The sequence below is a fragment of the Panicum hallii genome, chromosome 9 (genome assembly GCF_002211085.1).
Source record: "Panicum hallii strain FIL2 chromosome 9, PHallii_v3.1, whole genome shotgun sequence".
NCBI lineage: Eukaryota > Viridiplantae > Streptophyta > Magnoliopsida > Poales > Poaceae > Panicum > Panicum hallii.
The window spans coordinates 18906492-18924245 of record NC_038050.1 but is presented as its reverse complement, the minus strand read 5'-3'; positions in this window follow the sequence as shown (position 1 = coordinate 18924245).

Genomic DNA, 17754 nt, shown 5'->3' with positions numbered 1-17754 from the left:
GAGCCGAGACACTACGCCAACGTCTGTCCCCGGAAGGCGCAGTCTGGGCAGCAGGGATGCCCAGCTCAGCCCAAGACCCCAGCTCAGGGCAGGGTGAACCACGTGACGGCCGAGTCAGCGGCCGAGGCTCCCAACGTGGTTATTGGTACGTTCATGGTCAATACCCACCCTGCTACAGTGCTTTTTGATACTGGTGCCACGCATTCTTTCATCACCCAGTCTTTTGTTGAGCATCATGGCATTCATACAAGCACATTAAAGAGGGGCATGTTAGTAACTTCACCGGGAGGGCAGTTGAGGTCTCATATCTTCTGTCCCAGAGTCAGTATTGTCATAAGGGGGGTAGAGTTCAGTGCTAATCTGATGGTGCTAGACACCAAGGGTATTGATGTGATCCTCGGGATGGAGACTCTTGCTAAGTGGGGAGTCCGGATAGATTGTGCTCAGAGGACGGTTCTTCTGTCAGCACCGGATGGTCAGGAGGTTACTGTTGGTGCCACAGAGCCTTCTGGATTTCTTCATCAGATGGAGGCTAGACCCACGGATGGTATTCGCGTGGTGTCTGAATTCCCGGATGTCTTTCCGGATGATTTGCCATGTATGCCACCTGATCGCGACATTGAGATTTCTATTGATCTCTTGCCTAGCACAGCTCCTATTGCTAAGCGGCCCTATCGTATGGCTCCCGTCGAACATGAGGAAGTTAAGAAGACTGTCGATGAGTTGCTAGCTAAGGGTTATATCCGTCGCAGTTTCTCTCCTTGGGCTTTTCCTGTATTGCTTGTAGAGAAGAAGGATGGCGCGAAGAGAATGTGCATCGATTACCGGGATCTGAATGCAGTCACTATCAAGAACAAGCATCCATTGCCTCGTTTCGAGGATCTTTTTGATCAGCTTCGGGGTGCTTGTGTATTCTCGAAGATTGATCTGCGTTCGGGTTATCACCAGCTGATGATTCATCCTGAGGATATCCAGAAGACGGCATTCACCTGCAAGTATGGGCTATACGAGTATACGGTCATGTCTTTTGGCTTGACCAATGCTCCGGCTTTCTTCATGCATCTGATGAACAAGGTTTTCATGGTTTATCTGGACACATTTGTGGTGATATTTATTGATGATATCCTGATATATTCCAAGTCAGAAGCAGAGCATGAGAAGCATCTGAGGCTTGTGTTGCAGAGGCTCAGAGAGCACAAGCTGTATGCCAAGCTCAGCAAGTGCGAATTCTGGATTGACGAGGTTCCATTCCTCGGTCATGTGATCTCCAAGGGAGGTATTGCTGTGGACCCCGGAAAGGTGAAGGATGTGCTTGACTGGGTGGTACCACAGACGGTGAAGGAAGTCCGCTCTTTCTTGGGCTTAGCAGGATATTATCGGAGGTTCATTGAGAATTTCTCCAAGATTGCGAAGCCTTTGACTTCCTTGCTAGAGAAGGGTGTGGATTTCTCTTGGACTGATGAGCGTTAGAAGGCCTTCGAGGAGCTGAAGAAGAGGTTGGCTACGGCGCCAGTCCTTACTCTGCCAGACCAGAGCAAGAGGTTCACAGTGTATTGTGATGCTTCGAGGGATGGTCTTGGTTACGTCCTGATGCAAGAAGGCAGAGTGATAGCTTATGCCTCGCGGCAGTTGCGCCGGCACGAGCTGAATTATCCCACTCATGATCTGGAGTTAGCCGCAGTTGTGCATGCTCTGAAGATATGGAGGCATTACTTGTTTGGGCAGAGGTGTGATATTTACACCGATCACAAGAGCCTCAAGTATATTTTCACTCAGAGTGAGCTGAACATGCGGCAGAGAAGATGGCTAGAGTTGGTCAAGGATTATGACCTGGAGATTCACTATCATCCGGGCAAGGCCAATGTTGTAGCAGATGCTCTGAGCAGGAAGAGCTATGTTAACATGGCCGTGGCTTTTCAGATGCCTCAGGAGTTATGCGAGGAGTTTGAGCAGTTGAGTCTGGGTTTCTTGCATCACACCTCGGGTACATCATTCGAGGCAGAACCCACTCTAGAGGCCGAGATCAGGCAGCATCAGAAAGATGATAAGAAGCTGCAGGAGATCCGTGAACTGCTGAAGGTTGGCAAAGCCCCTCATTTCAGAGAGGATGATCAGGGCACCTTGTGGTACAAGGGTCGGATATGTGTGCCGAATGTAGCAGATCTCAGGAAGTTGATTCTGAGTGAGGCTCATGATACAATGTATTCTATTCATCCTGGCAGCACAAAGATGAATTACGACCTGAAGGAACGATTCTGGTGGTATGGAATGAAGCGTTTCGTTGCGGAGTACGTGGCTGTCTGTGACACTTGTCAGCGTGTCAAGGCAGAGCATCAGAGGCCAGCAGGGTTATTGCAGCCGTTGAAGATTCCGGAGTGGAAATGGGAGGAGATCACTATGGACTTCATCGTTAGCTTGCCCCATACTCAGAAAGGGTACAACTCCATATGGGTAGTAGTGGATCGGTTGACGAAGGTTGCCCACTTCATTCCGGTGAACACTACCTACTCCGGCGCTAGACTCGCAGAGTTGTACATCTCCAGGATCGTCTGTCTGCATGGTGTTCCAAAGAAGATCATATCTGACCGAGGATCTCAATTCACTTCGCGGTTCTGGGAGCAGTTGCATGATTCGTTGGATACGAAGCTACGTTTCAGTACCGCCTATCATCCTCAGACAGATGGGCAGACAGAGAGAACCAACCAAGTGTTGGAGGATATGCTTTGAGCCTGCGCTATTCAGTATGGTACCAGCTGGGATAAATGCCTGCCAGTCTGAAGAAGTCTCCTTTCGAGGCCCTGTATGGTTGGAAGTGCAGGACTCCGCTGTATTGGGATTAGATTGGCGAGAGGCAGGTATTTGGTCCAGATATTGTTGAGGAGGCAGAACAGCTGGTACAGCAGGTACGAGAGAATCTGAGGGTCGCTCAGACTCGTCAGAAGAGCTACGCGGATGTTCATCGTCGAGATTTGACCTTCGCAGTGGGTGATCATGTGTACCTGAAGGTCTCGCCGATGAGAGGAATCCGTAGGTTTAATGTGAGAGGAAAGCTAGCCCCTCGATACATCGGTCCGTTCAAGGTGTTGGAACGGAAGGGTGAGGTGGCATACCGTTTGGAGTTGCCTCCCAATCTCTCAGGAGTGCACAATGTGTTCCACGTGTCTCAGCTGAAGAAGTGCTTGAGAGTGCCAGAAGAGCAAGCCCCGATTGAAGGGCTAGATGTGCAGGAGGATCTGACCTACATCGAGCATCCGGTGAGGATTCTGGAGACATCTGAGAGAGTTACCAGAAACAAGAAGATCAAGATGTGCCGTGTTCAGTGGAGTCATCACACGGAGGATGAGGCTACCTGGGAGCGAGAAGATGGGCTGAGGAAGACATATCCCGATGTCTTTGCTAGCTAGCCTATTCGAATCTCGGGACGAGATTCCTGTGAGGGGGGTAGGTTTGTAACACCCTAAGGTAATTTTCCCTAATTTTAATGAATTTATTTGGGCTTGAATAAAATTTCCAGGCTTTTCTTTAATTTTTGTGGCATTTAAAGCAATTTATAACACAAGAAAATAAAATCAATTATAAGGTCAACATGTTTGTGCATTCATGCTGAAGCATTGTTTTCAATTTATTTGAATTCAAATAGTTTTGTTTGAATAGTTGAGTATAGAAAAGGAAAAGGAAAGGAGAAGGAAGAAGAGAAAGCAGCCCAAACCCTCTCCTAGCCCGGCCCAGCTCTCCCTTTCCCCTCCCTCTTCCCGCATGGGCCAGGCCGGCCACTCTCCCTTCTCCCTCGGGCTTCCTCCTCTCTCCTTTTCTCTCCACGGCCCAGCCCGAGCGCCCTCCTCGCTTGCTTTTCCTCCCTCGCGCGCGCAGCCCGCCTGGCCCAGCATGAGCACCCTCCCCCGTTCTCCTCTCTCTCCGACACCCGGGGCCCACGCGTCAGCTTCTCCCCCGCTCTCCCCTTCTCCTTCCCCTCCTCTGTTTCCTCCTCCGCCGGCCGGCCGCTCGGCCACTGCCTGTGGCCCCGCTCTGCCGCGCCCTGGGCTCCCTCCCCCGCGCTCGCAAGGCCCGCTGGCCAGCGCCTGAGCCTCCCCTTCCTTCTAGAAGCCGCCCGCGTTTGGATTAGGTCAACCCGCACGAGTTCGCGGGCGATGCGGGGGCCGTTGCGCGAACGACCCGCACGCCGAGGCCGTCGCACCCCTTTTTCTTAGCCCGGCCGCTCTCTTGCGCTTCCCCTCAGCCGCCACTGCCTCCCCCAGCTCCCCCCTGTGCCCTAGCGCCGCCGTGCTGCCGCTCAACCCGAGGACAGCGCTGCCATCGACCGAACCCCTGCGCCGCCACGATTTCACTCCGGCGCCACCAATCTCCGACCGCTAGCCGTCGTCATCGCATCCTGGTGTGGTAAGGAACGCGCCGTGCCCCTTTTCCCTCCCTATCTCCCTCTGCGCATGCGCGTCCCCCTTGCCACCGTGACCCCGAGCCACCCTCGCCGTGGGGAGCATCGAACCGAGCTCTAATTCGCCTTCATGGGCGCCTAGACGAGTTCCCCGCGTCGTGCTCTACCTCCAGAGCTTGCCCTCGTCCCGGATGGAGGCCGGATGGCCAAGATCGGCCAACGCCGGTGAGGCGCCACCGCGGAGACGAACTCCGGTGACCATCCCACCGTCGGCCGTGCCCCTATGAACCCCAGCCACCCGATCCGTATTCAACGCGTAGGATTAGATCACGGTTGGGTTGGATCTGAGCCACGGGATCTGAATCCAACGGACGGAGTCTACGCGTACCGGTTCGCCCGGGGTTTTAAATCTGGGCTATCCATCTCAGATCCAGCGGGGGGTATTAGATCCGAGCTAAGGGAGAGTCTGGAGCGTCGGATCGAGATCCGACGGCCGATACGCGTAGATACCGTTTCTGTAACACCCTAATGTAATTTTCCCTAATTTTAATGAATTTATTTGGGGCTTAAATAAAATTTCTAGGGTTTTCTCTAATTTACCTTGCATTTAAAGTAATTTTATAACACAAGGAAATAAAATTTATCATAGGATTAAATTGTTTGTGCATTCATGCTGCAGCATTGTTTTATTTGTGTTGAGTTTATAGGTTTGAATTCAAATTGTATTTTAAATTCAAATAGTTTTGTTTGAATGTTTGAGTATAGAAAAGAAAAAAGGGAAAAGAAGAAGGAAAGGAAGCAACCCAAACCCCTTTGGCCCGGCCCAGCTCTCTCTTCCGTCTCTTTCCTCCCGCATGGGCCACGTCGGCCCACTCACCTCTCTACCTCTTCCCCCTCGGGCCCCTCTCTTCTCTCCCCTCCCTGCTTGGGCCGCGCCAGCCCAGCTTTCCCTGTTCCCCAGCCCGAGCCGCGCGCTCGCTCTCTCCTCTCTTCCTTTCTCCCTCTGCCAGACCAGTCCCACGCGTCAACGCTCTTTCTCTCCCCTTCCCCTTTCTTCTCCAGCGCTCAACTCCTCCCCGAAATCCCCGGCGAGCTTCTCCCCCTGGGCCCGCACGCCGAGTCCTCCACCCCTGCCTTTAATTGGCCCCGCAGACCCTCCCCACACCCTCTGCCTTACCCCGCCGCCACCCAAACCCTAGCTCGCCGCTTCCGCATCGCTCCGCCGCGCAGAGCCTCTGCGCCGATGAGGCCACGCCGTTCTGCCCCACCCCTGCCCTGCCGGAGCCACACAGCAGCGTCACCTTGACTCCTGGGACATCACCGAGGTGCCAGGGCACCGGGATCGTCGCCGTATCGACCGTCCACGAGCACCGCACCGCCCTCACCGCCGGACACCGCCGTCGCGCCCCCAGCAGGCCGTCTCGGTTCGATTCGGGTCTAGGTGAGCACCCTCCCGACCTACACTCCCTTTTGCACCTGATATCGTGGCCAGTGGGTCATCCCAGGGGCCGAAACCGCGCTCACGCGGTACGCCGGCGAACCCGAGCCGCCTCTCCCCGCGAGCCATCCCCTCCGGCCGATGCCGTTCCTTCCTGAGCCCACCAGTGGATTACCCATTCCGCGCACATGCGCTATGGCCAAACCGCAGGCCAAAAGACTCGCTGGCGGCCCAGATCGCCTGCTCCGACGAAGCGCCGGCGAGGCGCCGCCGCGGAGACTAGCTCCGGTGACCCAGCGCCGCCCCCTCCGCGCCCAAACGCCGCGAGCCGTCCGATCCGCATCCTGCGCTCGCGATTAGATCGGACCTCACCCAAATGTAGCCCTTGGATCGGGAATCAACAGACCCGAGCTAGGCGTACCGGTTCGGGCACGGGATAGATCTGAACCGTCCGATCCCAAATGAGTGACCCAGATTCGAGGCAGTTAAGTATAGATCCGAACCTTTGGATCAAGATCCAACGGCTGTTAGGCGCGCGTACCCCTTCGCTGTTAGGATCTAATCTGGCCCGTAGATGTTAGATCCGGCGGCCCAGGTTAAAGCATACCAGTTTGGCCTTGACATTTTGCTAAAGAGTCCCTGCCCTTTCGGGAAATCAACCCGCGGTCCACCCTTAGTTCAAAACTATTCGCCGATAGGTCCTGTTTTATTCGCTTAGACCCCTGAGCTTTCCAGTTTTAGTGTCCGCCATCCAAGCCCCGGGTTTTCACGAGTTAGCCCCTGCGTCTAGCCTTTAATTACATTTAGGTCCCTGGTTTTTGCCCAGAAACCCCCTGTAGCTCTGTTTTTCTTACAGTTTAGTCCCTGGACCTTGTTTTAGCCCTAGATTTCGCGTCTTAGCTCCGTTTTAGGTGTTCTTTATGTCCACGCGATCGTTGTAACGCGTAGAATAGTTCTAGGCTAGTTTTGTGTGCTGTTCTATTGTATTGGTGTACTGTTTCTTATAGTTTGCTATTTTTTGTGCATGTGTGTATGTCTGGACCATGCTTGATGATCGTGAGTAGACGCGGAGCCTTTGGATGAGTACCAGGAGCAACCATCTTCCGAGCAGTTTGAGCAGCAGCCGGGAGAGTACGAGGAAGGCAAGTATAACATGAATATCCTATCACTTTTAAATACAATTTCATACTGCATTTTAATTCTGTATACCTATAAAGATTTCCTAGCCACCTTTATCTTTATATATTCATCCTTGGGTTGTAGTGTGGTTAGTTTTGCTAGGTGCTGCGCTCTCACCTATGTTGGTCCTTTTTAATTAAATTTGATTAATGGATCTATGCAATTTAATCCTGAGAGTGGCCCTCTGTGCTGTGTGCTTGAGCGGCTCACGTCTCCTTAAGAGATGTTTTGATAGAAACATGGTTTAGGGGGCCAGCACGGTGCTTAGTGCTTGGTTGGCCTCTCTCCATAAGGACCGGTTCATAGAGCGACAACCTGGGACAACCGCGCAACCACAAGACTGGAATGGGACAGTCTTGACTTACTAATTAGGTCGTGTTGGTTCGGGAGTAACTTACCTGCGTGGGCAAGAGGGGTGGTAAGCTTCAATGGTCCCTGCTCCTCCGGCTTGGTCTGTGCTGTGTGTCTTGTACCCCCGGAGGTGGGCCCCATCGTTGCTGATCCAGAATCCTTAGCGGTTACACCTTACCAATGTGATCCTTTGTAACGGTCTCGTAGTGTGCTTGCTAGCCATCTCACCTAAGGAAGTGTGATGAACAACTAGCGTAGCTCACGACATGTGGGTAAAGTTGTGCAACCTCTCGAGAGTGTAAAACTGATATATCAGCTGTGCTCACAGTCATGAGCGGCCCAGATCCTCCATCTGATTAGTAGGTTGTACCTTCGGTGGTTTTGGCTTGGTTTTCAGTAGTCTCATGATTAATTTTGATTAATTATTATGTTACTCGGGCTATGGTAACTCATCCACCTATAGTAATTGGCTTTAATAAAATTTGCCAAGATTAAAAGCTAATGCAGTTGAGTCAGCTAACCCTAGAGCCTCATACTCATGTTATACTTGTTGAGTACAAGTTGCGTACTCACACTTGCCTCTTCCTCTCTTCTGTTCTATTTGGGGACATCTTCGACTGCTGCTCAGTACCAGGCGACGTGGAGGACTACATCAGCGGACTCAACAATTTCTAGGCGTTGTCTCCCAGCCGACGTCCCTGTGGCGCCCTGCTCTTCATGTATTTATTTTACGCTTCCGCATTCCTTGAACTGATTCTTGATTCAGTTGTAATAAAGATATTCCTTTTATAATTTATACGCTTTTATTCGTGACATGTGTTGTGATATCTTGATAATCTGTTGTATATATGCGTGACTTGATCCTGGCGCATATATGATTGCTCGATTTATGTTCTTATAAATCGGGTGTGACAGATTGGTATCAGAGCCGTGTCGACTGTAGGACGAAGCCAAGATAGAAATGGTCGAGTTTAGGGATTTCCTTTCGCTTGCTCCGCTTCCACAAAACCCAAACATTCGTTTCTATTTCTATTCCTTGAGTTCTAAACCTCGAGTTTGCTAATCCTCTCTGCGTTTTCCGAGGGTTAGCTTGATATATTCCGTAGACGTTGGCCTGAATTCGTTTAACCCTATAAGTTTAGGCTGTCCTGATAAAAGTGCGCTAGAACGAGTGTGTTAGTCGAGTAGTGTGATAAACTCGACTAAGTTGTGAATATTGAATGTTTGTTATTGTGCAAATGTTTGATTTGGATTTTTGGTTGATTGCATAGGTTAGAAGTAAATTTCTTTATGCAAATCGATCTTAACGCAAACTTGAATCGAGTAATAAAGTTGAGATAGATCGTTGGGGGTAAACCGCACATTCCTTTCGCTCTATTTTATCCTGTCAGAGTTTTTCCTTCCCGAAGTTGTACAATATCTATCTCTTATAAATTTCGCTATGCTGCAAACAGATGGTGAACACCAGGAGCACCGGCACCGGTTCTGGCCAGTAGGGGCAGAACAACCAGAGCACTGACCAGCCGCTGCCGATGCCTCCACCTCTGACTCCGGAGCAGTTCTTCCAGCTCCAAATGTAGATGATGGCCACTCTGAACAACACTATTCAGATGCTGCAGCAGATCCATGCTCAACCGCCTCCACCGCAGCAGCCCCGCGACAGGCGCGCGGACTTTCTGAGGGGTCATCCGTCGACGTTCGCTCATGCGGCTGATCCACTTCAGGCTGACGACTGGCTTCGTCAGGTGGAGCGCCAGTTGGATGTCGCTCAGTGCGACGACAGGGAGTGAGTCCTGTACGCAGCAGGACAGCTGCGAGGCTTAGCCCTCGACTGGTGGGAGTCCTACCCAGCTCGGGACCGCGACGTCCTCACTTGGGCCCAGTTCCGGGAGCGTTTCAGGCACCATCACATCCCTGCCGGAGTGATGAAGATGAAACACAAGGAGTTCCTTGCGCTCAAGCAGGTAAATCCGAGTAAAATCCTTCCACAATTTCTTTTTGAGCTCAAACCCACCCTTGTTATAAGAAGTGCTGAGTAAATTCCTATGTTCTTTCCGGTGATTGTCATTTCAGAGAGCTATGACGGTGACGGAGTACCGTGACCGCTTCCTTCAGCTCGCTCGCTACGCCCCCACTGAGGTCGCCCATGATGGCGATAAGCAGGAGCGCTTCAGGGAGGGACTGGATGACCACCTGGAGTACGCGCTCATGAACCACCGCTTTGACAACTTCAACCAGCTGGTTGATGCTGCCCTCAACACCGAGCGCAAGCACCGGGAGATTGAGGATAAGAAGAGGAAGATGGCTCCTGCTGCGTCGGGTAGCAACACTCGGCCTCGATATCAGTACCCGCAGCAGCAGCAGCAGCAGCACCAGAGGCAGGTCCAGCCGTACCAGCAGCGTCAGCAGCAGTACCCGCCTCGTCCTCAGCAGCAGCAGCAGGCGGGACCGGGCCAGAGGCTTCTAGCGCCTCCGGCACGCTCTGCTCCACCAGCTCCGCGGCAGGGAGTGCCTACTCCTCCTGCCGGGCAGCAGGCTCCAGCATTCCCACGGGCGTGCTATCACTGCGGCAGGCCGGGGCACTACGCCAACGTCTATCCCCGGAAGGCGCAGGCAGGACAGCAGGGGCATGCAGCACCGCCTAGGGCCCCAGCTCAGGGCAGGGTGAACCACGTGACGGCCGAGTCAGCGGCCGAGGCTCCCAACGTGGTTATTGGTACGTTCATGGTCAACATCCATCCTGCTACAGTGCTTTTCGATACTGGTGCTACGCATTCTTTCATCACCCAGTCTTTTGTTGAGCATCATGGTATTCATACTAGCACATTAAAGAGGGGCATGTTGGTATCTTCACCGGGAGGGCAGTTGAGGTCTCATATCATCTGTCCCAGAGTCAGTGTTGTCATAAGGGGGGTAGAGTTCAGTGCTAATCTGATGGTGCTAGACACCAAGGGTATTGATGTGATCCTCGAGATGGAGACTCTTGCTATGTGGGGAGTCCGGATAGATTGTGCTCAGAGGACGGTTCTTCTATCAGCACCGGATGGTCAGGAGGTTACTGTTGGTGCCACAGAGCCTTCTGGATTTCTTCATCAGATGGAGGCTAGACCCACGGATGGTATTCGCATGGTGTCTGAATTCCTGGATGTCTTTTCGGATGATCTGCCAGGTATGCCGCCTGATCGCGACATTGAGTTTTCTATTGATCTCTTGCCTGGCACAGCTCCTATTGCTAAGCGGCCCTATCGTATGGCTCCCGTCGAACATGAGGAAGTTAAGAAGACTGTCGACGAGTTGCTAGCCAAGGGTTATATCCGTCACAGTTTCTCTCCTTGGGCTTTTCCTGTATTGCTGGTAGAGAAGAAGGATGGCGTGAAGAGAATGTGCGTCGATTATTGGGATCTGAACGCAGTCACCATCAAGAACAAGCATCCATTGCCTCGTATTGAGGATCTCTTTGATCAGCTTCAGGGTGCTTGTGTATTCTCAAAGATTGATCTGTGTTCGGGTTATCACCAGCTGAAGATTCGTCCCGTGGATATCCCGAAGACAGTATTCACCTGCAAGTATGGGCTATACGAGTATACGGTCATGTCCTTCGGCTTGACCAATGCTCCAGCTTTCTTCATGTATCTGATGAATAAGGTTTTCATGGATTATCTGGACACCTTTGTGGTGATATTCATTGATGATATCCTGATATATTCCAAGTCAGAAGCAGAGCATGAGAAGCATCTGAGGCTGGTGTTGCAGAGACTCAGAGAGCACAAGCTGTATGCCAAGCTCAGCAAGTGCGACTTCTGGATTGATGAGGTTCCATTCCTCGGTCATGTTATCTCCAAGGGAGGTATTGCTGTGGACCCCGGAAAGGTGAAAGATGTGCTTGACTGGGTGGTACCGCAGAAGGTGAAGGAATGTCACACCCGGTTTTAAGAACAAAACCGAATGCATAACTATATGTGCTTGATGAGAGATTGACAAAGTCTTGTGGTTGAAAGGAGGCGACAAGGTAACAAGATGGGTATCAAGAAAGAGAGAAAACGGGTTTGGGTCTTCTGTGCTAACTTTCGCTTAGGAGCAAGAAGACGGCGTTGACGAGAGATTCGTAAACTCTAGAGATAGAAAGGAGAGAGAAGGCAAAGAGCTTCTGACAAGGAGTAAAGCGAGATGACAAGATGGGTATCGAGGCAAAAAGATGGAATTTGGGTTTGGGTCTTTACTTTAGATCGTCGATTTCAGGTAAGGCACTCGATCAAGTTGGGGCTCCGCGCACTGGGAAAAGGCTTCCGCGACAGGAAACTCAAGACTCTAGTAAAGGCAAACGGGGCTCCCGGGAGTCTAAGCAGACAAGAACAAAACAACAAGCATTACAAGCACACCAAAACAAACTATCAAACAACCGAAACTAACATTTTACAACTGAAAAGGGAAACCTCTTAAGCATGGGTCATATCCTAAAGCTTCGGCATTCTTGAGTTAGGCATCTCTCTCAGCTTGTCTGGCAGAACATTGACTTCTTGGGTATAACGTCTGTGAGTCCAATGTAGTCTTCAGTTGCTCTAGCTTGACTTCTTGTAGTAGACGGTTAGTTCCATTCTTCAGGGTACAAGGTCGGACAATCTAGTGTTTGTAACAAGAGAAGAGGACAAAAATAAATTCACTTGGAATAGAAGACAAGGGGATTTCCAAAGTGGCCAAACTTGAAATCAAGGAGGATATAAATTGGAACAAACGGATACAAGGTAACCAATGCCAATAAGGATACAAGTAGACAAGAAAATTGTAAGATGTAAAAGCAATGGAAATGAGGAAATAAAAGAAAAGGATACAGAGTTAGATAAAAGCAGCAACAAGGGTGAGATAAATGAAGAAGGATGAGGAATAAAGAACAAGAGGGTCAAGGATATGGTAAAATATGACTTTTATGTCAAAATAGATCTTAGAAAACGACCATTGCTATCTAGGCTGGCATCCTATGGTCGACACAGCTCTGATACCACCTCTATCACACCCGGTTTTAAGAACAAAACCGAATGCATAACTATATGTATGCCAGGATCAAGTTCCATACATATAGTGACTTCATCAGTGAATAATCAGCAACAGTATCACGAAAAGAGATTTAAAAGACTATAAAGATTATCAGAGTTATACAGCTTATCCTGAAAATGTAGACTCCAAACTTCACAGGCACTCGACCGGGGGTTGCGCAGGCCTAGAACTCAGCATCATCTTCAAAAGACTTCACATCACTTTCTCCTCTGAGCAGCAATTATAACAAGCGTGAGTACACTTATGGTTGGTACTCAGCAAGTGTTGGGAATTATATGACATGAAGGCCAAAATCAAGAAAAGACTGACTGGCTTACTGCGATAAGCAATTTTAGTTGGTTAAGTTTTATTAGCACCTGATTACTAAGGTATAAGTTCATACCAAAACCCACATTAAAAGAGATAGAAGAGATATAGCATAAGCATAACCACAACCATAAACATGGTCCACAACAACTATAACCATAACCATGGTCCATGATTTAATTCATCTTCAAGTTCAATTATCATGTGAGGGTCCAAGCCACTCGTAACCGTGAGCACGGCTGATATATCAGTTTTCACTCTGCAGAGGTTGTACACTTTACCCACAATTCGTGTCTCCCGATTTGCCTAAGGTAGCTAGCCTCTTAAACACTTCCGAGGTGAGTGGCAAGGGATTCACTACGAGGCTTTTATAAAGATTCCCTAACTTATGACAGTCCGCTGAGGTTTTAAGTCAAAGCGGTCATAACTCTCCCTAATGAGGCAGACGCCTTACCCAGGACCATATCATACCCTCAAGAGGACCGAGCTATACCCCGACGATGCAACCCCTCTTGCCCTTTTGGTAAGATTATCATAAGCTAGAGTCTCTAATTAATTAACCAAGACCAGAGCCATATAGTATTGTGGTTGCACTATTTTCCTGGGTGGTTCTCTATGTTCCGATTAAACATATAATCTTGTGATTAACATCACCAACAGCATGAACATGGATAAAATAGGTGTAGCATCATCATTATCATCATCATGGTTATATATTATTCCCGAACCGGAACCAGTTATAGCAACTAAGCAATAGCTACCCAACATAAATGTAAAACCCAGGTTGACAAGGAATGATCATAAAGACTAGGCATATCCTTAATTAGGATCCATCAAAATTAGGACACATGCATGCATAAAGAAAAAGTTATATTTATTGTGATTATTAGGACAAAAGCATGATCAAGGAAACACTTGCCTTTCTTTTAGAGAATAGCTGCTCAGAGTCTTCAACTCTTGTTCTTGAAAGTCTAATTCTTCAAAACTCTTGGATCACGCTCCTTCTAACGTCACACAAGCAACGGGCCCAAACATACAAGCAATCAAACAAACAAGAACGACTAAGAACGGATACATCAAACAAAAGGAAAGCTTTAAAAGAGCGAACTAAAGGATAAGGCTCGCTGCTACGGTCACGAGAGCACAAGAAACGCGGAAAATGGAGCTAGGGTTGAAAAGAAACAGCTATCGGAAGACTTATATTATGAAAGAAAATAAAGAACTATAGGCTTTCATTTATTTTAATTTTAGAAAAACAATGTAAAAGATATTCAAAAGAGAATATCCCTAATTATAATTAACTCATATTATATTTGCATTTATAAAGATGAAGTATAACTTAGTCAAATTTTATATACAATTCTCTGTGTACAAATTACACTAATTAAATAATTAATTAGAAAAGAAAACTTGTGAGAGCATCTAAACATCGAACTTTATGATTCGTGTTGAACTAAAAAAATTAAATTACAAACACATTTAAGTTGATATTAATCAAATTAACATTAATTATAAAAACCGGAGAAAAGACTTAATTGGATTTTATTTCGGAAAACTAGATGAGAGAATATTATTCAAGTTAAATTAATATTTAATTTTAAAAACAGGAATTACGGCACAACAACACTACTAAACGATAGCTTAGGGTTTTAGAAGACTAACGCAAAAAGAACGGGTCGAAACGGATCTAAAACGCGGAAACTACGCATAAAACAGCGCTGCAGGGATGTTCGTTTTTGGCTCGTGGGTTTGCATCGCAGATGGTGCGGACAACTTTCAGCGATTCCTCGTCGACATGACGGTGAAAACCGTCGCTGTGGATCCTCGCAGCGGCCTCGACAAGTTCGTCGACGAGCTCGACAACTTGCCGCTCCATGCTTCCGCGGCACAGGTCGAGATGGAATCTGTTCCAAGCTCGACTTCTTCTGGTGTCGTGACAACTTCCCCTGGTTTGGACTTGTTCCAATCTAGGGATTCGCGTGGTCGGACTCAACCCAGCTTGTGCGAATCGGCCACTGATCTCGAGGAGGCCAACGCATCTGGAACCCTCTCCATGTTAGAGAAGGATCTGGACCTGCTGCTCCGGGACGGAAATCCTGAAGCCACCGCGTGTCGGGAGGCTTCAGGTTGTTCTGGCCCCGGTGATTTGGTGATCACCTCCTCGCCGAAGGGGCACATTGTGTATTGGAGGGGCATGATGCTCTCCAATCTACTCGAAGCAGAGAGCCGGCTTGTGGCTCACCTCGAGCCATTGCCCTTCCAAGAGGGCAGGCCATTGGCCACCGCGGTGGAGGGGTCGACAGAGCTAGTCGACGAAAGTTCTCATGAGCTTTCCTCCTGCCAGGTGCTGATGGCCGAAGAAGGCGAGGACGGTGGGGATCCTCCCATCGACAACTTTGATGTGATCTCCGAAGATGAGATCACGGCCAACGCCGGTAACGAGAATGACGCTGATCGTGAGGCGCGGAGGGCCAGAAACAGGGCCCGTACAATCCGGCGGAGGAGAGCTAACGAGCGAAGGCGATCTATGCATCGCGAGCTCGACCCCGAGTTTGCCGCTATAAGCGAGCGGGGCTTCAGGACTCCGGTGGCCAACATCGCCAGGGTCACGGCCATCCTCGAGCGCAGCCACGACCCGGAGGTACGTCAAGCACTCCTCTATGCATAGAGGGCTTGGATCTAGCTGGATCAACATAATCCGGCGTCCATCATCCGGGAAGAGCGCATGGACGAGAGCCGAAGCCAGGCCCGCAGTCGAACGGCTGGTGGTCGTCCTCAACACCAGATCAGCAACGACAACGCACGTGGGAGCCAGGCCCCTGGCGGGAGGCAACAGCCGCCGCAAGGGGGTCATCTGCGACAGGCCAGTCGACGACCTCCTCCGGAGGACCTGCGCCAGCACATCAATGACGGTCGCGACGCGCGCACCATGATCTCCTCCAGGCAGCAAGACCCACGAAGAAGTCGAAGCTGAAGGTACTGACTGTAGCGATCGATTTCCTGCTTTCTCTGCTCGTTTCAGCAGCTACAAGTACCCGGAGGGCTTCAAGCCGATCGGCATCACCAAGTACGACGGCAAGCAGGCTCCCCAGCAGTGGCTCCGCTGCTACTCCACGGCCATTGAGGTCGCGGGGGGCTTAAATATCACCAAAGTCGTCTACTTCCCGATGGCTTTGGACCCTGCGCCGCTCACTTGGCTGGAGAGCCTCGGCAGCAACTCCATCGATTCCTGGGAACGAGTTAAGAAGGTCTTCATCGACAATTTCCAAGGAGCGATTACCCGTGCAGGTACTCGACACGATCTTGCCCAGTGCAAGCAAGAACGTAACGAGCTTCTACGGTCCTACACGCATCACTTCTTCGACGTCCGCGCCACCATCGCGAACATCTCGGAGGAGGACATCATCGACTGTTTCTACAACGGCATCACCGACCCGAGCATATACAGAGATTTCGGGCGGAACAGGCCGAAAACTGTTGCGGGCCTTCGTGATATGATGCACGATTGGTCCGAGCAGGAGGAGAAGATGCGGGAGCGGTTCCCGCAGTGCCACGATAGCAATCTGCGGCGCCCAAACAACAACCGCAGCGACAAAGGCCAGCGGGACTTTTCCGGGCCACCCCGGAAACGAAAGCCAGATGATGTCATCGCGGCTATCGATCGTCCTTCGCGGGGCAAGAAGTCGACAACTCAGAAGGAGTTCGAGAAGCTCCTGCGGAAGAAGTGCCCGTGGCATCCGGGCGCCAACCACGCTGCCATCGACTGCTACCACCTTCGGAGGACGTTCAGCAACTCTGGTGGCGGCAAGAAGAACAAGAAGCCTGCTGACAAAGAACCCGAGGACGATGATCAGGAGGATCACGGGTGCAACCCGAAGTTTCAGGATGCGTCGAAGGTGGTCAACGTCATCTTCAAGGGGGACGAGGATTTCTATTCCAGGCGGGATCAGAAGCTGCTCCTCCGAGAGATTTTGTCCATCGAGCCGGCGGTACCACGGCCACTCCGTTGGTCGGAGGTCCCCATCTCGTTCTCTCGTGATGACCAGTGGACGAGCTTTTCCGAGCCCGGTAAGTTTTCCTTGGTCCTGGATCCTGTGGTGGCGGAGGTCAAGCTTACCAAGGTCTTGATCGATGGCGGGAGCGGGCTCAATCTCATCTACATCAGCACTTTGAAGAAGATGGGTCTGGATTTCAAGGATATGCTGGTTCCCAGCAAGTCCCCCTTCTACGGCATCGTCCCAGGTAATGCGGCGCACCCGCTCGGTACGGTGGTCCTCCCACTCACTTTCGGCATGCGGGAGAATTATCGTACTGAATTCATCAAGTTCGAAGTGGCTACTTTTGACTCCTCTTACCATGCAATACTGGGTCGACCGGCACTTGCCAAGTTCATGGCAGTGCCACATTATGTCTATCTGCTTCTTAAGATGCCAGGACTCGGTGGAGTGCTCACCCTCCGCGGCGACTTGAAGAAGTCGTACGACTGCAATCAGGAGGCGATCCAGTATGTTTCGACTACTCGCATGCCAGATGCTTCTGGAGAAGTACTCGTAGCCGCGCAGCAGCTCTCCCAGACTGGGCTGGAGATTCCTTCCAAGAAGGCCAACAAGTCGAGCATCCAGTCGACCGGTGATGTGGCCCTCAAGACGATCCAGCTCCAGGAGGGAGATTCATCCAAGACCGCCATCATCGGTGCGGGCTTGGGTGATAAATAGGAACTCGCGCTCGTCAGCTTTCTTCGGGCTAACCGAGACATATTCGCATGGAAACCAGCGGATACGCCTAAGAAGCAACACCTGCGGAGGTTTGCCCACGACAAGCGTGAGGCCATTAAACGGGAGATCGCTAAACTTCTCGCGGCTGGATTCATTAAAGAAGTAATCCATCCAGAGTGGGTAGCGAATCCCGTCCTTGTAAAGAAAAAGAACAATGAATGGAGAATGTGTGTCGACTACACCGATCTCAACAAGCATTGCCCAAAAGATCATTTTGGGCTGCCGCGCATTGACCAAGTCGTTGATTCGACGGCTGGATG